General features: G+C 42.0%; 1 long non-coding RNA gene across 6 annotated transcripts in view; it reads left to right on the top strand.

The window, feature by feature from the left end:
• Window positions 1-25340, top strand: part of LOC104913508 (uncharacterized) — a 273998-nt gene that overhangs the window by 213147 nt on the left and 35511 nt on the right. Inside the window, exon 5 of one of the 6 annotated variants that reach the window (XR_014886906.1) lies at window positions 7222-7327. The exons of the other annotated variants lie outside the window; for them this stretch is intronic. This is a non-coding gene — a long non-coding RNA (uncharacterized LOC104913508). The remainder of the gene's footprint in view (window positions 1-7221; window positions 7328-25340) is intronic. 6 annotated transcript variants of the gene reach the window in all.

Below are 25340 nucleotides of genomic sequence, written 5' to 3'. Positions count from 1 at the left end.
CCAGGGCCATAAAGTAGCAGCACAAATAGTGCTGTTTTTAATCATGATTAAGAACCTGAGGTGTAATGGCTTCTGGATCCTACTCCTGAAGGTACTGATGCAGTCAAACCCTCTTCCTTGGTTGTCCATAACTGCAGCTTTGCATGTACTGGGTATTTTTTGGGCCCACCTCATAAATATTGCATGTGGTTAAACCAGAAGGAAAATAACTGCATAGTAATGAAATGCAGTAAAAATTGCTGAATGACATGATTCCAGTGGGATAGAACTTGAACAGCTGTCTATTGAATTTCAATAGACATCTAAGTGCTTGAGTTTGTCTAGAAATTCAAGAATTATGTCTACGTAGTCCATTACACTTCTGTGCAAGCCATCAAAACATAGGCTTGCTCCACTTCACCTTCATGAATGGTAATATTCACTTGTTTGGAAGCTCCTACAGCACTGCTAACCCTCTTTGCATTGTAAGACATTAAGAGTATCCCTTTCCTCACCTGTTTTCTCCCCAGGGTGGATGAATGTGCCTGGCTTCTGGCTGCAGTGTAGTATGAACTCATGAGCACGTGGCATGCAAGGGCAAGATGTTGGGTAGATCCTGTTAGACAGAGAGTGGGCTCCCCTGGGCTACAGTGCCCATGAGATTTGGAAAGGAAAACAGTCATGATTGGGGAAGCATATGTGAAGCACAAAGCAGAAAAGAAGATGGAGTTTGATGGAACTGGGATACTGGGCAGCTATTTTGTTTAGGAGAAAGGGATTTTTCTCATAGGCAGCACTGCATTGTCTGTGGCATTTGGAGTTTGCCTCTTGAGAAGCAGGCACTGCCTGCTGCCTTGGATGAATGCTAGGTGTCGTAGAAGCTAATGCATCCTGGCCTAGCAAATCCTGCAGCATGTTGAAGACAGAACCCTGGCAGCCCCTGCTTGGAAATCCCTACCCTTGTATGCAAATTTACAGCACCATAAGTATGAGGAAAACATACTGAAATAGAAATCTCATGTAAATACCATGTTGATGCGTGAATGCCAGGTTTTAGTGGAGAGCAGTCCTCTTTGCAGACCAGCACCAAATAGATTTGTGTGAAAGCTGTTCTTTTTCCTTAAAAAAGCTGACTACAGGCCGGGAAGTGGTCAGCACTGTTACCGGCTGTGATTTCAGGACCATGCCACCAAGCCATGTTGGTGAATCCTCCTCCCCTTCCACCCCACAGGCATTGCTGGGTGTTGTGAGCTAACAGCCAAGCCTTGTTTTGTTCTGCACAATCTGCAGTTGACAGCCTTTTGTTTTTGTTTGCTGCTGCTGTTCGTGGTTCTGGCATGGCAAACACAGAACAAGCATTACCAAAAGCAGAGCCCCATATGGAGGTGATAGTTTGCATCTGGAATTGATCCAAATTGATTGAGTCTTCCTTCTCCCTTCACATGCTTAGCAGAAACCAGGAAATATCTTCAAGGGATTTTTCTTGTCTAATTCCTGCTTATTGTTTCTCTAAAGGGCTAGCAATTTGTAAACATTCCCGAAGTATAAGGTGTTTTCTAAACATTTGCTTTCTCAGGTTTCTGATCTGTTTGTACTATGATAAGGCTAAATTAATGAAGGGCAATTGAAGCATCTCCCTTCTTGGTTTTCTGCCTAGCATTTTAAGTCACTCTGGAGCAGTGGAACTCAGATAAGGGATTCCCACTGTTGTCAAAGAAGGGTATGTCCGGGGTCAATCCTGCATTTCTTCTATTTTGCGTGCCCTGATATCCCACAGATTTCACTAGATGACAATTTGCCAATGGCAGCACCAGATTTGCCAGCAGGAATCTTCTGGGTTGAGGCTAGGGATTTATGTCTCATCTTCCTGTGCTGAGTATAATCCTACAGAATTCTGCAGAAATGATGCAGAATAAGGACATAGGGTGTACAAATTCTTGCCTTCTGATTTCATAGTATTTCACAACACCTTCGTGCTCTTAATTTCTGCAGGGGACAATATGAGATGCAGGGCAGTAAGGAGAAGGATTGCTAGGGCATCAGGAAGTGCTTGTTGTGATCACTGAGTCTTATCTGCTCTTGGGCATGAACAAATCAATCTCTTTTTTCTTTTCTTTCTTCCTTATCTCTTTCTGTTTTTTTTTTCCTTTTGTTTTTCTTTTTCTGTTTCTTTTTCTTTTTTCCTTTTTCTTTTCCTTTTGCTTCTTCTTTCTTTTTCTTTTCTCTTTGTCTTCTCTTCCCTTTTCTTCCCTTCTTTACCCTTGTTTTCATCTCTCTTTTCCTCTTTCTCTTCCTCTCCCCCTCTTTTTTCTTTTTTTTCCTTTTTTTTCATTTCTCTTTCCTTCTCCTTTCTCCTCTTTCTCCTTTTAATCTCCTTTTCTTTGAGCACCAACATTTATTTTAACATTCTCTTCCGAATTTTCAGACAGCTCTGGCCTCAAACAGGAGCTGATGTAACAAAACCCCATGAGAGAGGTCTATTCTTATTATATTTCTGGCCTAATTTTGCTATCAAGAGAGATGGGTTCTCTCTGATCTTCAGGGTGGTATTTAAAATTTTGGACGTTTCCCTTGATCCCTGTGGCACTTGACCAGAACACATACTCTGTTGTACACTAAGTACTTGTCTGCTTGCAAGAGGGAAAAAGTCACTACACAGGTAAGCTGCTGTCAGTTTGGAGAGCAGAAAGGTGGGAAAAACATACAGCATATAATACAGAAAGAGGACAGCATAAAATGACACCCGAGGCCCTAACAGTAATGATCGCTCTTCAGGTCAGGTTTTCCTGCACCTGAGGTATGTTACCTGCTTGAAGAATAATATTATAATATTTGTAAACAAGGTGCTTTATTTATGAATAAGACACTGAAAGACAGAGTGATACAGGAGACATTTCCTCCACAACACACAGGTGATGGGACTATTCCCAAGGAGGAAATGCTGACTTATAGAGATGGACATAGGCCACTTTTAAGTGAGGTAACAAGCACTCTACAGTACCAGTCCATCAACCATCTGTTTAACCTGGCATTGACAATAAATCCTCAGATAGTTTGTCTTCTTCTGTAGTTTCGGTGGCCTTTTAAAATCCAGCTTGGTCATATCTGTGCAGACTGAGGCTGAAGATGTGACTTGGGTTGTGAAAGAAATGAAAACCAGAGAAACCAGAGAAGTGGAGGATGGTTGTAGGTGCTCCACATCACCTCCTTTTCTTGTGTTGCTGGATATTACTTCTGGGCAGAAATACACAGGGAGCTTCTTCTCACTGCACTACGCCTGATCTTGCAGGTAAGCAGGGCTTTCCTTTTCACCAGAGTTCTCAGTCTTTCACCCTGCACCAATAGTAGCTTCATGTCAGACTCATTCCTGGGATATCATTTTGGGAGCTCAGAAGCACAGGGCTTGTCATTGAAGTCTGTATAGAAATGTGTCTTTAAAAAAAGAGTTGATAGTCCTACAGTTCTCTAAAATCCCTGGTGGATCAAAATCAAGTCTTCTACATAAACCTTGTTAAAGGCTCTGCAAGTCAAATCCTGCTTTCTTGGTGCTTTTCCCCATGGGTTTTGATGTGCCTCAACAGGTAAATGGCTAATCTGGAAGGCAAACATGATAGTGATGATGTCCAGGGAAGGAGGGAAATTGCCTTCATGCTGTTGAATAAATGCAAGCGAGGGCAGAAGGGATGGGGGAGCCCACTGTGTTTCACTGAAGTGAGAAGAGTTGCTTGAGAACCATTTCCATGGCAGCAGTTCTGTTGAGTTAGTAGTATTTTTACACAACAGTTTTACAGACTAGAACTGTAACTCAAAAAAACAAAGACATAAACCAAAAAAAACAAACAAACAAAAACCCTAAAACCAAAAAAACAAAACTCTTAATGATAATTTTTGTCTTTAAAGTAAGATCTATTTCACTTTTGTCGTCTCATTTTCCTTTCTTTTTTCCTTTGGAGAAAAATGTCTAATATATATGTGTCAATTCTACACAATAGCACATAAAATGAGAAAACTTTTCTGATTTTTTTTCTCCTCGCTTTAGAATTTGGTTCAGGCCTGTAAACAGATGCATTCTTCACTGCATCAGCAATTTATTCCATTTTTAATCAGCCACATGATGCTATCCAAATATCACTTAACGTATAATCGTCTTTTGTGCAGAAGCCCAAATATTTGTATTGCTAGTAAGAACTCATTAAGGTGGCGTTCTCATATTTTTATTTTTTTCCGAGTGCTGCCAAGTAATTAAGTTACAATATATTCAGAGGTTTGAAAGGCTGCAGTCTGAGTCTAACTATAAAATAATAGTCCTGAGAACTAACTATCCAGTTAGTACAATTAGTCAGTTCTGGTAACAGCAGGTCCAAACTGGTTCAGAGGCAATATGCCTGGTAATGTGTCATATCACAGCCTATGTTGAGGTTTCCTTCTGAGGATCAGTACAACCACCTCGACTCAAGTACACAAAATATTCTTGAAAGTTTGTACTGTGTGTGGTGATGCTAGGAATGCTGCTGTTCTAAAATGCTAATTGTTTACTGAAGCAAGAAATGTGTGGCCTTTTTGTTTACTAATAGATTGTAGCAATGTGTGAAGCCAGGGCAGGTTCTGTTGAATTCTAATGAGCTTGACCTAGCAGAGCTGAAGGGAAGGCCAGGAAGAACGCACTGTATGTGGCAGTGAGGATCTATGAACATAAGCAGATATTGTGGTACCATGGACATTGCAGGTCTAAAATACATACTCAGCCGTTAGATCAAAGGGATCCCTAAGTGTTTTATTACGCCGATCTACCTAATAATGTTACGCAAACTCCAAAGTACCAGTGTTTGGTAAACATTCACTTACCCACCTCTGATATGGAGCAATTGCAGGAATCAATCATAATCACTCTCTAACAGCACACAACAAACTGGGCTGTGATCTGTGGCTAGGGGAAGGGAAGCCCTTATTCATTCAAATGATAGAACAAAGTCTTATAGCTAATGCCCTTGCTGTAGTTTTATGTGTGCTTACCTTGGTCTTACAAAAGGAGCAGAAGAGATGAATAACAGGCTAGGGGCAAAGCCTTGAGTACTGCTTGGCTGCCAGGATTGCCCAGGAGAGCTTTCCAGGGATGCACAAGCACTGAGCCAAAGAGGCAACCAAGATCTCCTTGGAGGTGTCCAAAAGAGTGACCAGGGTGAACGGACCTTTAGTTGTGGACCCTTGGGTTTGGGGAAGGGTTGAAGGGAAAGGTAAAGGGGCCCAGGTTTTTGGAAGACACCTGAGGGCCCCTCTCTCCAGTTCTGCATGGTGTTGCGCAGGTAGCTGTTGAGGATGCACTTCAGCACTTCCACAAGGTTTGTGTTTGGACTGGGAAGGGTACCTTAGCTGGCTGGCACTTAACTGTGTGTACACAGCATGACATTGGTGCTCAGGCTGGAAAGCAGCATCAGCAGTGTCCAACGGAGCTGACCTAGAAATTTCATTGTGAGGTTAAACCCCATTGGTTATATTAACACACAAGGAGGTACAGCAGTTGATATATGTTTGTCATGACAGGTGACCGCAGAAGACTAGGAAAGGCAGCAGGATCACTACAGGACAGGGCAACATGACCTTAAGGCAGAGAAACAGCATGAAACTAGTAGAGAAAGAGAAGGAAACACTCATCCCGTGCTTCAAATGTTACCGACTTATCGTTCATAAAGCTTAATGGTATTGCAGTGCTTTGATGACACCTGAATAGTGAAAAGTTCAAATGATGCTCTCCTATGATCAGCAGCAATACTGCAAGCCAACCAGAATCACTTTCTTTTTCCTCTGTATATGTGGCAGAGCAGAATTATAATCTTTTCTTATGGGAAAAAAAAAAAAAAAAGGAGTTAAGCTCTTAGAGCTGGCAAGATCTTTTTTTCCCTAGGTGTGGCTGCATTTCAGTTGTTTTTTATTCCTCCATACAAAGCATTTCCAGTTTTATACAGAGGTTGCTCCAAAAATAATGCCTCCTGTTTATTTCCATGGAAACTACAACAGCTACGAAGAGCGCAATAACACTGTTTGGTAGAGCAAATCCTCAGCAACAGAACAGTATTTGTCAGCATAGTCATCACCATTAGCTTTTCAGCATTTCAACAGTGATGAACGAGAACCAGCATGCTGTGTTCATAAAAAATCTGTATCAGCAGAGGTGACCCGCTGTTGCTGTCGCCACTGATGAAACATACCACCCGCTGCCTCACTGTGCTATCTATACTGTACAGTCTCCATAAATGTTTAGAAAGTATCAGTGAAGGTCAGTGAGAGCCATTTTTTCCACATGGAGGAATTCAGTGATTCCCCTTTTCTTCATAAGCACTCCCATGTCAGATGCCATTCTGTCAGACTGCCCCTCTGCTGCCATTTGTCACACAGCAACAACATGTAAGGGAATATTTGTGGGAAGGTTCAGCCTCTGCTGCCATACCACCAGCATCTGCCTCTGATGCCCTAGACCAACATAATAAAATAGGAGGCATTAGTTTTGGAGCAGCCCTCATATTATTTTAGTTTTAGTCTGTTTCAGTCTTAAGTGAGCCCAAACAGTCGACCTAACAATTCTAAGACATTCTTGCATTTTTTAATACAAGAAAAGTTGTGTCCGTTTTAAAAAAAAATGAAATGTGCCCTCATCAGCAAAACAATGCCTTTAAGGATCAGGTCTCAGGTTCTGAATCTGCAAGTGAGTGCTGATTCTAGTAATCCAGTATCTTACAAGCTAGTCAGCACCCCACAGTGTCACACTGAGGCTCAAAATATACTTAAAGCAGCTGTGTGCTATGACCATGCATATACTCACCCATTTGTTTATGGTACTATCCTGAATACAAGGTCAAAACTTTAGTGTAACTTAGCTACGATTCTATAAAGACAGAAAATCCAATATGCTTTCCTTCTTGATTTCCAAATAGTATGCTTTAACTTAAGACTTTTCCATTTCGCTGGATAGAAAAACATACTGAAAAAGTGAACCTGGCTAGATGTAGATGGTGAAGGTAAAGACTCTTAATTGTTCTGACCCTGCAAAGAGCAAATCCCAAGCACACAAATCAGTGCTACTAACAGAAACGCAAATCATCTCCTTAGCATTCTCACAGCTATGTCTGAGTCATGGCATTTTAATAAACGCCACAGAGAATGCTATTGCGAATTACCTAATTATTTAAGGAAGAAAATCCCTGCCTAGGTTTTTTCCTAACAAATCTCTTCTTGCTGTTGCTGTAGGATTACTCTGAAAAAGGATGGCCTTACACTGGCAGGACCTTGGTGGAAGTCTGTGGGAGTTTGCTTTAACTGTAAGCTGCAGGAAACTGAAAAATAGAGTCTGATGGTAGGTGCTGTTTGGTGAATGGTTGCGCCAAAGAAGGATTTTCTGATCCCCATGACATGCTGTGGCTTAAATATATTCAGGGAGTTGGTCCTGTATTTCCGTTGTCTTTTTTGTATAAACATACCAAAGTTCAAAAACTTGTTTAGAACAAAGAAAGCAGTGTGTTTTCAGGAGTCATGGGTAGACCTGTGCAGTAGCACATAAAGGAGTGACTCCATGAGGTGGTTAAAAAGCCAGAGGCACTGACAGATTATCTGATATGCAGATGGGTTGTGCTGTTTTGCTGGAGAGAAAAACAGTGACTGCTGAAGCAAACGTGGTGGCACCTAGCAGCTTGCTGTTGGCAGCAGTGCCAGTGATGCACAAGTCACAAGGAGAATGAAGCCAGTACACTGGCATCTGAGCATCTCCCACAAGCATTTGAGGTGTCCCGGGTTTCCTGAAGAAGGACAAAGCATAGAAGGAATGAAATACTAGGTTGAGTTGTGTCCTGCAGTTACCTTGCGTCCTTGCAGAAATCCTCTGAGGCCACTAAACCAAATGCACATACTTCACAATCCTTGAGTCAAGAAAACACAATGTCACTGAAAAAGCTTTCCCCTAAAGAGATCTAGGAATATGTCAGTTCTAATGCTTGGGTGAAGTTGTCTACTGAATTGTTGCACATATAGTTTTGATTTCGCAGTTGGCATCAGTAAACCACCACAGATGAAAAGTTCTTCAAGAGTTGACAGAACCTGAGGGAATGGCATGAAACTGTGTTAGGGGAGGTCGGGGTGGGAGTTAGGAAAAGGTTCTTCACCAGCAGACCAGCAGGAGCTGTGGGCCCTAGAACAGGCTCCCAAGCTGCCAGTGTTCAAGGAGTGTTTGAACACTGCTTTTAGACACAGAGTTTTATTTTTTGTGTGGTCCTATGTAGAGTCAGGAGTTGGGCTCTATGATCCTTATGGGATATTCTATGACTCTGTGATTCTATGATCGGAGTCAGGCTATGACACTTCAAACTGACCCTGCTGGCCTCTTAGAGTCACTGTCACATATTCTTGGGGACAGGAAGCAAAATCCTGTTCTATACTCTATGTAGAAGATCTTTTAAGCCATCTGTGTACACCCAGGTACAGAGAAACATTGCACCAGAAATGAATCTTTCCCTGGGCAGGCACTGAGGGAAGAGGATTTATTCTGCTCTTCTTCAAGTGTCTCAAAGGCTAATCTTGATGGCACTGAAATCTGAGAGCTGCTCTTTGCGGAATCTCTCCATTTGTGATCCACAGTGGGCTTTGTTTTGCTTTGCTATACAGGCTTTTGGGCTGTGTTAGCAATCAGCCTTTCCTGCTCATGCTCACAGGAGCACAGCCTACTTTAAAATAAACAATTTTGTCTTGTTAGCATAGATCTTCACTTGTGGCTCCTGTGGAATAACCGGGCTGTGAACCTAGCTAGGAACTTGGAGCAGCAAATTAAAGCCTCAGTTAGCATCTTACTTCTAAAGGTGGATGTGATCTAAGATAAAATGTAAAACTTGTTTTCTTTGTGCAAAGGTACAATATTGATTAATTCATTATAACACGTCAGGGTGTCTGTTAGAACAAGCTTGAAGAGAAATACATTTTGAGAGAGAAGGAAAAAGACAAGAAATACAAAGAACCATCACATACTTATAGCTACTGGAAAAATTTAAAGACATATTCAAACCCCACTGTATCCATATAAAAGATGTTATATGATTTTAAACATTTCGAGTACAGCACTCATGTTTAGGGTGACCAATTATCCACCACATTTTCATGTCTAGGGAGATGAAAAGTGTTACAGTAATTGCAGGGTTTGATCAATATGAGTCATTTAATGAAAAAATTGTAGCAAAGAGCCCAAACATTAATTCAAACGCATTTTACGCCTCAGACCTGTTTAATTATGCAGCTATGGTAACTTGGGTGGAAACTGATAAAGACTGTATCAAGTGTCTTAATAAGAGTTTATTTGTAAACAGTCACTGAAGAGGATAATAAATAGGACTACGTGACTCCTGACTGGCGTTGCCTTTACTTAATCCAGCTAAAAGAGCATGCATGCATAGTTAAAAGGAGTTTAGTAGAACTTCAGTAAAAGTGGAGAGTCATCACCCTTTGAAAGGCAGAAAGAGGAATGTGCGACAGCTTGCATTATGACCTAGAAACTAAATCTCTGCACTTTTTATATCTGTTCTGCACCAAAAGCAAAAATATAGCCCTGCCCTGCTCTAGGAATTATAAGGTGCAATCACACAGCCTGTAAAAATGTATAGAAAATACATGTGTTCTCTGAACTTACCTTTACTTCATTGTGCTTTTAATCTACATTGTTTTTCCTAATCTTTGGTGTTCTATGTTTGCTAAAGCTATTCAGGAATGCAGCCTCAAATGATACCATTTGGTTGCAGCTGTGTTGCAGCTCTGCCATTTTTATATGAGAAGGTAGCCTCTCAGCTGTGCTCATCCTAGGCAGCAATACCTATCTTTACCCACAATTAAGGTTGCACAATTATTTCCATTACAAGATTCTACTTTTTTTTTCCCCCTGTAAGTTTCTTACAACCTTCCTGAATTGTATTATTCAGGCTGAAATTTTCCTTGCTGAGTGTCTTCGTTAAGCATCTTTTACTTCCTCATGCCCTCAGTTATATGCTCTAACTTCTGGTTAGCTCTGCAGTGGTCAGGCAGTTGGATTTGATGATCTTTGTGGAGCCCTTCTAACTGAACTATGCTATTCTGTTCATATTCAGCACACAGTTTTGAAATTCCTAGCAAACTAGGTGCTCACGGCTTTCTTCTTTCTTCCACTTGAATAGTTTCTCCTTTATCTCAAGTGGTGAAAGGCTGATGAGCAGCTAATGCTCCAGCTACATTAATAAACCTCATGTGAGGACTAGGGTGAAGTTTTGATGTTGCTTTTCTTTACTTTTCTTACTTTTAATACTGTAGAAGCTTTATGGAACTTAATTCACATAACACCATGAATGCTGCAGCCCTTCAGAAACCAAGACTGGCCTTGTGACTGTATTCAGTCCTCCTCTATGGCATGAGAATGGTATGGAGAATAGAGCTAAATACTTCTGAAATAATGACGCCAAGGTGACAGGCTTGAGAGCTACATCCACCTCTGGACTTTGCTCATTGAACTCTCTCCTCTGAGACTTTCCATTCTTCACTAAGAAGTTTCAAAGTATTTTCTTTGTATCAGGCTTCTTTCTCCTGTTCTCTCTGCCTCTAGCTTGTGTTGAGGAAAGCAGTAACATACTGTGAATAAAGAACACATGTGTGGCTAAAAGCAAGAGCTATGACAAGGTGTCAGGCCTTTTATCACGATAACTAGATGACATAAAAAAAGGCAAAATTTGGAATTTTTTTGGCATATAATATTCTATTTATGTTTTTCCTCTTCTGACAGAAGCTGTAGAATCTGGTCTTTGAAATAAACACAGATCCAGAGCAGCTACATAGACAGGTCTATTGCAAGCACAGACAACATAGGTCTTTGTCTTGGGCAGCAGACTGCCACAGTGTCCGCTTGGCCAAAAAAAAAAAAATAAAAAAATAAAAAGTTTTGGCTTCTGGGTTAGTGTCCTTTCTTGGCAGCTGCTGGAGGCCCTAATGCATGAGAGCAGGACCTTGGCATACCTGACATCTCTTCTGTTTTTCCTTCCCTGCTGCTCTGACATGTGCCTCTCCTCTCTGAGCAAAAGGTATATTTGCCTGTGCTGCTCAGTTAGCTTCTTCTGTAAGAGAAGATGGAGTTACTGCTGATGATATACTAGAATAAGATTCTTGAACATTACTTCATTTATTTAAAAGCATTTAAGAGTTTTTCTTCTAAAATGCACTATGTTGAGCTCTAGGAATGATCTACACAACTGACTGACACTTTGACACTCATGAGTAATGCAGCCATGTCAACCTCAAGTCAACCCAGGAGCCTCACACCTTGTGCTCCCCTACACACATTTAAAAAAAAAATTTAAAAATGATTTGCGCAGAGACAAATAACATCAAGAAAAACTATTTTTAGGTATGTGAACAAAGCCAGAAAAAGAGTTTTCTGCATTCTCTGGTCAAATTTACTCTTGGTCTAATATTAAAAAATGGATAAGCCCAACAACTTCACACTTGGCTTCTGTTGTGGAGTACATCATGACTGATCAATCATCCCGGCAAGATCACAAGGCAGATCATCAGCTGCACTTGACTTAGAAAAAAATTGCAAGCAGTTCATAAAGTTGAAAGTGTTCGTGCTTGAGAAAGTTACAGTGCTAGAGTGGCTTTAATACAGAATCTCTGATATGCTGCTGATGTTGTTTAACTCTTAGTACTAATGAGTTTAAGTGGCTTAGTTATCTTAAACTGCTCTAAAGGCTTAGACTGATTTAAGCAGTTTAGCTTAAAGTTATTCCAGTCATGGTTCATAGGGTTGACAAGTTTTGATTAAAGCAATATATTGTCAGGTATTGTCAACTCATGCTGTTCAGCTCTGATGAATGTTCAACATTTTGAAAAACAGCATAATTTCCAGGCTTTTTTTCTTAATTTTTTTTTTCTTCTTCTAAATAGAGGACTACCACATATTAAAATAGAAGCTTTGCAGCACTGATGTTCAAGGCAGAAATAATTTTGCAACAATAAGGATATTCCTAACACTGGAACTAAGAGTTGGTGTGAAATTCTGAAACAGTATTTCAGTGTTCTTTGGCATCAGAAATTCAATATTTCCTTGCTTTTATTTTTCAGTGTGCTGTTAGAATTTCTCTCTAGGAACAGATCACTTAAATAATAATTAGCTTTTCTGTAGTGTTTCACAACTGCTCAGGAAAGTATGTGTTTGCATTGCCCACTCCAGTTTAAAGAAACATGGTTGACAATCCCAAGTTTTGAAAGTTTGCAGCAGCTACTTCATTTTCATCCAGGCACAGTAAGAAGGACACCAGCACATCTCCTTTCTCCTTGAGAAGGGAACATGCAGTTCCCATGAAAGAAGATTAGATCAAGACCCATTGGATCAGCCATCTGTCTGGAAGCATTTTTGTAAGAAGCAAAGATAAAGGACCATCTCAAGAATCAGGAAGAGGTTAAAGGCACACAGAAGAGAAAAGAGGGAGAAGACCTAGGTTGGGCAGGGACCACAGAGGGCTCCAAAGGTGGTGGCACTGAGTACAAGCCCTACAGCTGCGTGACAGAACATGTCAGCATCACTAATGGTAGTTTGGGGAGTGAAGCTTTTTCCAGGACCAATTGATTGTAATCATATTCTACATTAGTACTACTTTGCTGAAACGCCGTCTGGAGCTCATGGTTCAAAGGAGGATTGCAGCCCTGCTTTTCTTTTTAGTGTCCCTTATGTTAAAGGCTTCCAAGACTAGGTGGTTGGCCTCGTCATACTATTACAACTCCTCACTCCTCCTGAGAGTTTGTGTGCTCATTAGCAGTGAGATCCTCTAAGGAGAGGTTACTGTGCCATTAACTCAGTTGGAAATGTAAGAATGGACCTTGCTGAGTGAATATTTATGTCTGAATGATGCTCAGCATACTTGGCACACTGCTAGGAATACTTCACTAATAATAACTCATGGTAAAGTCTCAAGTAGAGACCGTTACAAACACGGAAGAGGAAAGAAGCAAGAGATGTAGAACATTATGGCTGTCCATTCATCTTGGATCATTTTCAGGAAAATCCTTCAACAGGCATATCTGAGTTAAAAATTGCTTTTGCTGCTGCCACAAGTTCCAATTAGTGAGAAGAAAGGATCTGTTCTCTACTGCATTTTGAATGAAGAAGTAATTTTGTATGTTCTTTTTTTTTTTTTTTTTTTTTCTTTCAGATAATGTCTGAAACACTAAAAAGGATAGCTGAATAACAAAGAATATGAAAATGCCAATTGCTCTTCTCTGGCCTTCAATTTATTTTTCAGACCATAGTGGGCACAGACACATTAGTCATAGGTGCACATGACACGTCCTTTGGGCTCTTTCTCACTTCTGTCATTTTAAGATGAGGCTCAAAGCATTCCTCTGCTCTCCTTTTACCAGTCATTCCCAGCCCTTTAGCACCATCATCACTTCACTGCTTTACATTATAAATACCTTCACCAACTGTCTTGTGAGGAAAGAGACTGCTACTGTACCTATGTGATTCACAGAAAACCGAATGAGGACAGTACATAGTGGTTTATCCAAGGTTGCACTGAAAACCTGGGTAAGTCAGGGAGCTGGACCTGCATCTCCCAAGTTCCAGCCTTTCCCTAAGGCTGCAAAACTTATCAGAGGAAGCCCCCACTTTCCTAGCAAGTACACATGGAATGCTGACCCTCTGTATTAGATCAGAATTTGAAAAAAATACATTAACTCTTTAAATCTCAAAGGTTAACTGTCGTGTTTAGATAGGCACACTTTATTACTAAAAGCTCTGGGTTATATATTCAAGTTTACATTATGTAAAAGTGTAATCAGTTCTGAAACAGTAAAAATCTTACTGCATCTTATAGCAATCTTACAAGAAATCACAGAATAGCTAATAAAAAAGATGGGATCATTTGTGTGTTTGTAGCCCAGACCAATTTTTCTAAAGAGCTAACAGGTGAGAGGGATCAAAAATTGAAACTACTTACCCAGTTCCTAATTGTCCTAGCAAGTTCCCTCATTATGGGAAGTTGTGAAGGATCCAAATAAAGTTACACAAAAGACTGTATCTGGGTTGCAGAACAGAAGTGGAAAGCACACTGGGAATCCAAAGAAAAATGCCTGCACAAACAATGTGAAAAAAGAAAATGTAAAGCTCAGAGACGTTTTTCTGCTCTATTGCTTGAGACTACAAGGATTTAGAAGAGAATTAATCAAAAGGTAAAGGAGTAAGACTGCTCTCAAAGATGGCAAAGTCATGTCAGAGCCAGAATCTTTACTGCTCTGTGATGACACCTCATCTGCATAAGCTGTGAAGTTCATAATGAGGTCAACACAGTGCCTGGGTGGCTGATCAGACATAGCTGTCATTGACAGAAGAGCCTGCAGAAAGTAGGAGAATAAAAGGTAGTTGTATGGTCTTCTGAACTATCTTTCATGCCACCAGGAGGAAAGACAGAAAGGTGCAGCTTATGATGCAGTGTGGGAAGATAGAAGAAAGGAAAGTCAAAACTAAGCCAAGAGAACAGGGGAGTCCAGGAGGAGATGTGAGGCTCTATCCCAGTGCTGGAACAAGCATGAAAATACAATAATCACTCTTGGGCTAAAAGTATGGAATCTGGAATGATTCTCTCTGGCAAAGAAAGTGACTAAAAGGATTTCTGAATTGACATGTGGGCTAAGGTAGGACAAAAGGGCCAGTGTGTTCTTAAATTGACCTCAGTAGGATTGAGGAGAAGATGTGAAAGATGCCTGAAGACATTTTTAAATGATTATTCCAGTTGAAAGAATGGATGGAGCTTGTATTCCTTTAGTAAGTGTCAGAAGGATAGATACAGAAGACTTGCAGGTCAGAGGAGTACTTTTGGTCCATGACTGCATCTGAGACAGATGATTTCATTTGTTAAACTTCTGATTCTCATTTGTAAAAACTGGATGGTACCCTTCACTCCTTAAAGCTGAAATACAGGGGAGCACCTCCCATGGTGAAGTGAGCTATATTATGCCCTCACACGTATGTGCCATGCAGTCAGAAGAGAAATAAGGAATGAAATCCAATTGGCCACGTGGTGTATAATGGTTTAACCTGTTCCTGAGACCATGAGTTGACACAGCTGTGAGACAGTCTCCACCAGCATCCTTGTCTCAAGAAAGAATTACATCGGAGGGAAAGTGCCGCTGATCAACATTCTGTGCTAGATAAATAGGCAAGATAATGGCTTATGCTTTTATCTTAAGGAATTCCATTGTGTGAAAGATAACAAATTGCAATTGGCTAGTTGTAGTAAACAGAGAAAAACTGGGGAAAAAAATCACTTCCTTTGGCTATGTTGGCGAGTCAGAAAGAGTTAGAGCCTTTAATTTCTAAGACTCAATCCTGTATGTGTAAAATAAAGTTAATATCCTTTCCCCACAACCTCTTAGAATTTTCTGATGATATGTCCATTAAAGTTGCAATAGATAATAAGTGTGTTTTCATGGCTGTAGGACACATGCACTGCTCAGAGCTGGCTTCATAAGCTGGCCTATTACCTCAGAGACCTGCAGTATGGTACTATGTTGAGAGTACCAGGAAGAAATACCATTTGTGCGTTCACTGTGGGACTCAGCTTGTGTGCAGGGTACAAGGTGTGCCAACAGGCGTGGAATAAGGACAGTAAGAGTAAGCATGTTTGTTTATTGTCTACAACTTTATGAGATGGTAAGTCCAATTCTTGGACAAGAGTAAAAGTATCATGGCCACATAATGCACTGTGCTGAAACAGTGCATACTTTGCTGTGTCAAAGGCTTCTTGAAGAAGTGAAGTGACACTGTTCTGGCAGACTGTGTATCATGCAGTCTGCCTGTGCTTCAATTACTTCACGATGAGTCAACCGTGCTCTGCCCTTCCACAGCTCATGTATGTCCCCTATATGAGTGCAAAGCATTCTCATGCCATCTTGTGAGCTTTGGCTGAAAAGATTGTTGAAATGTGCTCGCATTTGGTCTGGATAAAATTTGTAGCACTCAGTGGTCTAGTAGTACAAGGCCACCTATCCATAATTGTAGAGTTCAAGTTCACCAGTTCCCTACACACGTAGGGGTTCCTCAGACAAAACAACCTGTGATTCTGCAATTGAATATCATACCACAGTGTCCTTCCTCCAACAGGGAACAAAGGTTTCATGTGCAGTTTTAATCCTGGCATTTCCTACCTGTGAGTCCATGTTTTTGTGTCCTTGATGATGATCTTTTTTTGTGTCATATGATCCTAAGTCTACACTTCTGAGCATTTTTCTATGTACTGCTTGGGTATTTTGCTAGAGATCTTTAGCTGTTTGCTTTTGTGTCTTCCTTTGCAGAACTTCTGCTACTGTTCTATCAGTAATCCTCAGTGATCGATTTGGCTATGAAACAAAGCAGCCTAAGACATGATTGCTTAAGTATCTATAATAATGAGACTAAATATTTTGGCATTGAAGAGATGCTTTAAACAGTGCTTCTTTTGTGGTGGATACCTACTGGAAGTTATTGAAATCTCATATCAGTATTTTTGTTAAGTTTTAAAACATACTGCTTCCTTTATTACCTTTATTGCATCCTTAGCAATTCTTCTTGTCATTCAACAAACTAATAACGCAGCTGTGTTAGAAGCCAGTTTTGCATCTGAAGGCAATTCAGCTACGTACTGTGCCAGATGTCAGGTGCTGGGGCCAGCCTGGAACAAATACTGAGCTGGTTTGTTACTGGACTCCTGGAAGCAGGGCTGCTTTCACAGCTCAGCTAGCAAGGGATGAGCAGCATTCTTCACTGTGAGCTTGCTCCTGCTGTGCCTAACTAGAGGCTGCTGGCAGCACTTCTCCCATCAGGAGCTACAGCAGCTAATCTCACCTTTAAATAGGAGTTTGCCCTCAGTAAGATCAAAAACCCTCATGCTGAACAGTGTGCACTTTTAAATAAATGCAGCACCTCTCCAGAGCAGCATTAAGCTTTACGACAACAAATCAAAGGTGAATGTAGCTGCTGTTGGTATGAGGAACAGATACTCAGGTTTACGTCTGTGACAGAAAAGGGAAGGAAGTGGGAAGAGTGGCAGTGACCCTGCATAGAGGGCTGGGGGTTACATCTTGCTGCTAGTCCTGTTGCTGCAAATAGCAGCTGTCTGTGTCCTCTGAACCCAGTGGAGTAGAGGTGGCAGTAGCAGAAGGCAGTGCTCTGGAATAGGCAAGGGAGGCATTTAGGTCATAGCTGGTTTGCATGCTTTGGTTTCCTGCTCTGCAAAGTTAACTGTGCTCTTTACTCCTAGCCCCAGCTCTGCACCTGTCTGCAGCAGCCCTGGAGCAGAAAAAAAAGTGAGCAGCATCTCCTCTTTCTCTGAAGGCAGAGCAGTGCTGACTCTAATCAAGATGATGTGATGAGGGACAGCCACAGTTCTGCCTGGATCCCAAGGCCCTCCCTGCTGGTTGTGAGGTGGTGTGGGAGAAAGGGAATTAACAGATGAAAATGAAACAGAGAGGGTGTCATACAGGGGAAGTGGTTGGCATTCAGAAATGTCCACTTGTAGCTTTTGAGAGCACCAGACTGGGGATCACAGTGTGTTCTGCAGTAGAATGGTTAGAAAGAATACTAGGCTTAACAAGTACAGAAATGAAGCAGGGAAGCCATGCCAACTCGGAGAGTATAACCCAACCCAGGAGGTAGTTTAACAACTCACAGATTTAAATGGAGTTGCTTACTAAATTGCTAAGCCTTGCCATTTAATATGACTTGCAAAGCTTAAAGAAAAAATGCAGCTTCTAGCCTCTTCCCATTTTCTGATACACCAAACATGTATGGCAGGCTTGTTTGGATCTTACAAAAGGCTGGAAGGTGACATTTCCCACAGTGAGCTGTGGGCGGGTCGGATTGGAGCAATGTCCCTGCTGACCTTGCACGCCAGGAGCACTACACACTGAGTTTCCCTTGTAAGCAAGGCTTTGCTCTGGCTTAGGAATTGGGCAACAGCTCAGGCTAAATGACAAGAGCCCACTGAAATTTAAGGGATGGTTACCTGACTCTTTGCACTGGTTTAAAACTCATCTTGAAAACTTACTTATCAATTAATTTTTTAAATCCATTTTAAATTAACTAGTGCCATTTTCTTGTGGTAGCAGGGACAAAAAGATCAGAAGGGAAGAAAATGGACAAGTTCAGTGTGTTTATGCATGCAGCCTTTAAGAGCAGAACTGGCTCAGGTCTGGATTTGGATGCAGCTATTTCTTTTGTCTTTAAAAAGTCCAGAAACTTTACTACCTTCCAGTGTTGATAGCATACCTGGGTGAGACAGTTTGAGGTTGGCTTCTCATTGCAATTTCAAAGAACAGCAGAGCAGAAGCATGCCTAGAGTTGAGAGAGGGGATTAAAAAAGTGTCAGCATATATTAAAATTATGTTTTCTCTGCCAATAACCTACTCCTTTCTGTCAGATGTGTCATTTAGCTTCTCTATACCTGGGATGGTTCCTGATGACAGTCTTCTTTGGTAATACTGGTTTCAGCTATTGCTACTTTGCTTCCCAACATCATCCTCTTCTCCGTCCTCTCTCCTCCCTCCAGAGCTCATTCCTGCTCCTGCCACTGCATGTTACTGCCATGTTCATCAATCACTGTTTGCCCACTAGTACTGTCAGTCTGGTAACTGCTGAGTCTATGAAATATCCATGGTTCATGGAGCAGTACACAAGTGAGGATCAGCCTGCTCGGAGGTGGAGATGGCACAAGGAATGAGGCATGAGGAAGAGGCAAAAGCAGCAGGCACTGAAGACCTTGCTGCCAGCACACTGTAGGTATGGAGAAACCACAGACTCCATTTTAGCACTGAACAGCAATGAGAGGAGGTGCTGTGAGTCATCACTAAAGGATGTTTTTGAAGTGTTTTGAGATCCTTACAGATACCTTGTAGAGAAATGTCCTTGAAGAGCAGAAATCGCTGTTCTTACCCTACAAGTTTTGTTAGGCTGACAGTAATAAACAAGAACTATAGCAGGTTGTGGCTAGCCTTAGATCATGAACTCCTGCTTGGGAAGAAGAGACATGGATCGCATTAGAGTCATATTTTGAGAAGGTGGTGGGAGGTGAGGAACAGTTTAGGTTGCAGATGCTTCACTATTGTGTAATTGCAAAAAGGTGGAGACGACTCACAGCTATGGGTCAAGCTTTTGACCCTGTTCAATATGTAGTGGAGTATGCAATTTTAATCGAGAAGGCTGCAAATGTTGAGAGCAGTAAGGCTACAGTTTGTGGTTACCAGTGTAAATGTCTCCCATTCCATCCTAGCTGTTCGCTATCATTCTGCCCCTGCAGAGTTGTCTTGTGTGTGGTACTAGCACAAGTGTTTATGTCATAATGCTTTGAACCAAATAATCATTTTGAAGGGAAAGTTATTGAAGGGAAAGCTATTCAGCAGCCAGCTGCATGAACACGAGAGTCTGTGCAAGTAAGAGTGTAGATGAAGAGCACGAATGAATGGTTAACGGTGTGGAGCACCAGGGCTCTTTTAATCAAGTTAAGCAGTACTGGTGTCTCTGTAACCAGAACAAGAGAGGGAAATGAGCACTTGCTGTCTTCAGGAAGCCTTGACTTTTGCATATTTAAATGACAGATGAGCAAAACATATGCACCAAGATTTGACAGTCAATTACAACCAGGAGAAAAAAAGGAGGAAGGGAAAAAATAAACAGGTTGGGCAGAAAGATCTTACAGAAGTATTTTGTGTTGCAGAAATGTGTTTGAAAAGGAACAAGCACATGCAGCCCTCTTTCAGTGGAGCCTTTGATTTGGCTGCCAGTTCACTGCTCTCAGGAGATACTTTGTTCTCTATTGAGGTACTGGACAGTCACCATCGTGCCCATACCCTCTGTTGTGCAGCCCAGCTGACACTTTTGGTCATCCAGCAAGCTAGATCACCTTTCTGACCTAGCCAAAAACTCACCCATCAGAAATCACTGGATCTGGCACAAAACACGGGCTTGAAACATGCAGCAGCCCAGGGGCTGAGAAGTTCAAACCAACTGTGAAATGATGAGGTAAAGATGAGAGGCCTGTGTTTCTCCATCTTGTAGTGTATCAGTTTACTGGCACAGGGTGCCCAGAGAAGCTGTGGGTGTCCCATCTCTGGAGCTGTTCAAGACCAGTTTGGATAGAGCCCCGGGCAGCCTGAGCTGGTGGGTAGCAACCCTGCCCACATAATGGAATTGGATCATCTTTAAGGTCCCTTCCAACCCAAACCATTCTGTAATTCTTTGAATGTGGGAGCAAGAGGGTAGTGTTTGGTGAATGCAGTTGGCCATGTAATGCACGATATGTAATGCTAAGCAGATGGTTACAAAGGAGGAAAAGCTGTTTTACAGAGCTCTGAGATCAACTGCTGTGTTAAATGTTTTGGACATGAGACCAAAGTAGAGCAGGTAACAACTCTTCTGCAGTGACACTGCTGCTGGGTTTTGAGATGGGAGTTCAGCGAGGATGGATCTGCTTTGATAACAATAAGAAGTGAGGGAGGAGAATGAGGAGAAAAGAGGGAGAAGTGAGAATCAGTTGTGGAGGAGGCTGGTCTGGAGAGCAGGAGCAGATACATGGGAGCAAACTGCTATTTGGGAAGAAATGCCTAACTTAAAATTGTAGAGAATGTGGCTGGAACTAGATGATCTTAAAGGTCCCTTCAACCCAAACCATTCTGTGTATGATTCTATGATTTTGTGGTTGACATTGTGACATTATGAGTACAAGTTTGAGCTTTCTAATATGATTCTGTGTCTGTTTCTGCTAACCTTCAATTGAATGATATATATGCTTGGCACATTTTTTCCATAAGCCTGAAGGCTCTGGGGTAAAAGACTACCCATGACTCTTTGCAAAAGGAATTGGTCTTGTGTAGTTTGTAGTATGAGGAATATTCGCTTTTAGAGGAGCTCTTGCAGGTAGGTCAAAAGAAGGGAGTGCCCCTACAGCAACAACATCTTTTCTTTGCCTGTATGTTGTTGTTGTACACTACTAAGCTGAAATACCACTGTATTTTGGGAGCTGGGAAAGACCTTGGGAAAACTCTGAGGGATCCCATGGAATACGATGCACTATGCCAAAGTGAAAATTGTGCAGCACTTGTACTTTAATTGTCAGCACTGTGCTTGCTCATGGAATCACCATGTGTGTTCTTCTGGCTGGACTCCCCATAGACTTTTTGCCAGCCTAGTTTTGTAGAAATTCTGCATTACTTTGTGTGGAGGTCTTTGCACAGCACAGCTTTAAGCACTGCAGGCTGGATCTCCTTTTCATTTTTATTTATTGCTTGTTTGCTTTATTCTGCCCTTTGTTTCTTCCATCGTATTGTTCATTTATTTGCACTCCCTTTGTGCCTTGTCTCAAGGCTTGAGCAATGTCTCAGTGCAGGGAATTCATTGCACTAACATGTCATAGTGGAAAGAGCTCCCATTCACACACACAGGAGTATTTTGTTTAAAGGGGAAACCGTGTTATTCACAGCTTCATGTTTGTACAGCACAATGTTCAAACATCGTCCCCTTTAGCACGGCTTTATCTCCTGCTGCTTATGACATAGTATGAATCGAGGAAATAGTGACAAAGGAGCTAGCTGAAGCCTGTTGAAGCCTTGCTGACACTCTGAAAGAGCAAGCGGAGCCAAATCCAAAGCCACAGGCCACAGAAGGATTCTTGGAGGACAAGGTGTGACTTGGTGCAAGGCATCTAACAGCCAGGTGAGAGCACAGAGCTGGGTCTGCACTTCTGGGCGAGGTGTCACACTTCTGCTCCTGAGCTGCTGTGGATCATAAATGCACTGCCTTGATCTGCTCTCAGTTGCAGCATGCATCTAGGTGATCAGCTGTGAAATGCAGCAGGTGAAAACAAGGTGCATACCTACATCTGAATAGCAGAGAGGACAGTGTAGCTGCCAGGCAGCCCTGCAAAATCTGTCTCTGAATGTAAGCTAGTGCCTCATGTTCCGATGAGGGGTTCAGGACAGTGGGGCCATCAGAGAATCAAGTCGCCACGTCAGTAGTGAGAAAATTGATGCCAGTGGGCATGGTAAAATGAAGGATAAATGAAACAACATGCCCAAAGCTGGGAGGGTTAAAATATGAACAGAGATGCTCGAGAGGGGAAAAAATGGGGATTCCCATTCAACTGCACACTAGTACGAGTGCAGGACCTTCCTGAGTCTGGGCTGGAGGTAGGCAATACAAGCCCTGCTGGTGCTCACTGTAGTAGATTAGGGCTGTGCTAAGCTGATCTGCTGGAGCTTCTTGAAGAAATAGGAGGTGGGGATGAAAAAGCCAATGGACACAACTAGTGTCTGTGGGCAAGGGGAAGAAAACCGAAGGTCTTGAAACTAGGCAACGCTATGGCATATAAAGCTATATAAACAAGTACTTGATTCCTTGTTGCCTTCTGTAGCTACCTCTACTTTTAGCAGTGTACAGTCTGCCTTGGATAGCACTCAGCAAGCAGCACATGCTGCAAGGCAAGAGGAGAGCACGGTGTAAGCTGGTGCCCTGGAGTGAGAGGAGAACTTGCAGGCTTGCTTAATGCAAGAAGGGTTTGATGAAAACACAGCTTCCTGTCTGTGCTCTCCTTATGCAAGTACTTAGCAGCAGCTGGCTTATGCTGGGACTTGGTACTGGTCCTTGGCAAGACTGGACCCTAGAGCTGCTCTAGTGTAAACTGGTTCTGAAATGCTACATACTTTACACTGAAATTAGATGTGTGCAAGTACCCGTGTCTTGGACTTGAAGGAGCTTTCCAAGTTTATCCTTCAGACAGTGGATATTTCTTTGCATGTTATGAGGCTCGGAGACTTTTCATTTCAGTGATCAGTGTGACTTCTAATAAGCAATTAAGCCCACGGCAAGTCAATCACTCTATAATTAGCTCCAATCTGTGTTCCCATTAGCTACAAAATCCTTTACCTGCCATTGAACAGCCAGCAGTAAAAGGTGTGAACGTTTTTGTGACCTTGGAAATGCATCCAAACACTGAAGCAATCCTTTCCACTCAGTCCTGCAGACTGAGAATATGCAGGAGGAGATGCCTGCTGCATGGGATGCTGCTGAGGAAATCCTCAGCTAAGCTATTTAGTAAAGTTTGCTTCTTTTTATCAGCCTTGAGAAACTATGACAGGTGATTTCACCAATGGGACAATGAGGATAAACAGAAAAGCAGGCATTATTCTGAGAGTTTGGCTGCAATAGCAACATTTTTCTCAGTAGCTACAGTCTCTGGTCTCTTTCACACCTCACCTAAAGCTCACTGTGGGTCTACGCAGAGATCACCCAGCTGATCATACTCCTTACTGAAAGATGATTTCTATGCCAGACTAGCAGAGGCCATGTGAGAGCCAGTATGGCTTAACTCAGCAGAAGATGCTGCTGCTAACCTGGCTTGCTGGACCCTGTGCAGGAGCCAGCCTGCCATTGGACAGCTTGTGCCCCTGCCTGCTTAGCATCTGTGCTGGAAATCTGTGGAAGAAGCACAGGTCCTACCAGCTCCTGGCCACTTCCTGTGGCCTTGTGCTCAGGACAGTGTCTGTCTGTGACAGCAGAGACATTACAACAGTCCCATTAAGGCACTTTTTGTCTGGATGTATGTCACTTTTGAAACAGGTCTAGCTTTACAGGCAGGACCAGATTTTTTATAAGCAATACAGCAATGTGAAGACATAGGCATTTAATAGGATTTTAATGCTACCAGGCACTGCAGGGAAGATAGATACCTCTATTTTAGGGATTAGTGGCACTAATCCCTAAATTGGGGTGTTGCATAAACGTGACTGAAGTTTGGATTTGGTTCTCTCACTGCTCTGCCTTTATGTAGTGTTTGTTTTAAATGGGTTCTATTTAGTGTTTAACGCACCAAAATACAGGCATACATTTGGAAGCTAGTATTCATTCCAGTAATATTCTCCTGCTTTCTTTATCATCTCATGGTATTTTAGTGTGCGCATACTTCATCAGATACGAATGACTACGCAGAGTGCATCATCAGAGAGAAAGCAGCTCTGCCATGTCCCATTTAGCAGGAGCACTCCTTTCCTCTGGATGCATGCCCTGCTGGAAGCCACCTCACTGCAGTTTGTGTCTTCCTGTCTCAGCACATGGACTGAAACTATGCATACTGCTCGTACCGAAGCAAAGGGCCAAGCTGAAAATGGGCAGAGGCTGTATATATATGGGGGAAACCTTTCAGGCATGACAGGAAGATTTGTATGTAGAAGATGCTGAATGGGCATCCAGTAGTGTCCCAGAGAGCTCAGTGTGCTCTGCAACATATTTATTTGGTGTCTGTGATTTTTAAACAAAACCAGAATGCTTTCACTGAGTTACCATTTTTCAAATGTATCATTTAGATTCAGCTGGAGCATTCAGAGTGACTCAGGGTGCTTTTTCTTCTCGTTGGTGACCTTTTGCTTCATAGGAAGTTTAAAAATGGAAAGTTCTCTCTTTCCATTCTGCTAGACACAATGTCACTGCCATCAATGTAACCTAGTGAAGGCCTTCTGCTGAAGTGCGCTTGGGACTTTTTCTGGGAATGGTTTGTGCAAACGCTGTGAGAAGCTCAAAGGATGAAAGGAGCCTGCAGCAGCTCCCTATGTAAAGACCAGTTTTTTGCACTGTGGATATTTCATGTGATTTAATTGACACTATTCCATCACTGGTTTCTATGTAAATACCCCTGAAGAAACACTTACTGCTCAGAAGGGGTGGCTCATCCAGCAGTTGGAGTAGCTGCTACATACTCTGTGCAGCCCAAGCTAGTTCACAGTGCTGATCATCACAGACAGGTGCTGACTAGACCCTGCAGCTGTTACAAAACTGGCAGAGTTCCTCAGCTATTCCCAAAACTTGACGCCCCAGGGAACATAGCCTGTCTTCTTTCACCAGACAAATGGTTTTCAACCTTTTTTCGATTTGCCTGTCACTAAAAATTCCTACAGAGGTATGGACTTCTGTGGGTCAAGTAGATTTCCTTTTCTTGTTCTTTATCCATGGACTTAAAAATAATTCATGGACCCTTGGGATCTCACATCCTATGGGTTGAGAACTGCAGTACTAGATCAATCTCTTTAGATCATTTTAGATATAGAGCAATTTCTTTACAGAAAGGGTTGTTGAGCACTGGAATAGGCTCTCCAAGGAAGTGGTTGGGTCACCATCCTTGGATGTGCTTAAAAACCATTTGGATGTGGTGCTCAGGGACATGATTTAGTGGTGAGTTGTTAGGGTAGTATGGTTAGGTTGTGGTTGGACTTGATGATCTTTAAGGTCTTTTCCAACCTGAGCAATTCTATGATTCTATGAACAGATTCACCGTGATGAAATGAACAAGTCTAAGACC

The sequence above is a fragment of the Meleagris gallopavo genome, chromosome 1 (assembly GCF_905368555.1).
Source record: "Meleagris gallopavo chromosome 1, MGAL_WU_HG_1.1, whole genome shotgun sequence".
NCBI lineage: Eukaryota > Metazoa > Chordata > Aves > Galliformes > Phasianidae > Meleagris > Meleagris gallopavo.
The sequence above is the reverse complement of the archived record's forward strand: the minus strand, read 5'-3'. Positions and strand labels throughout refer to the sequence as shown.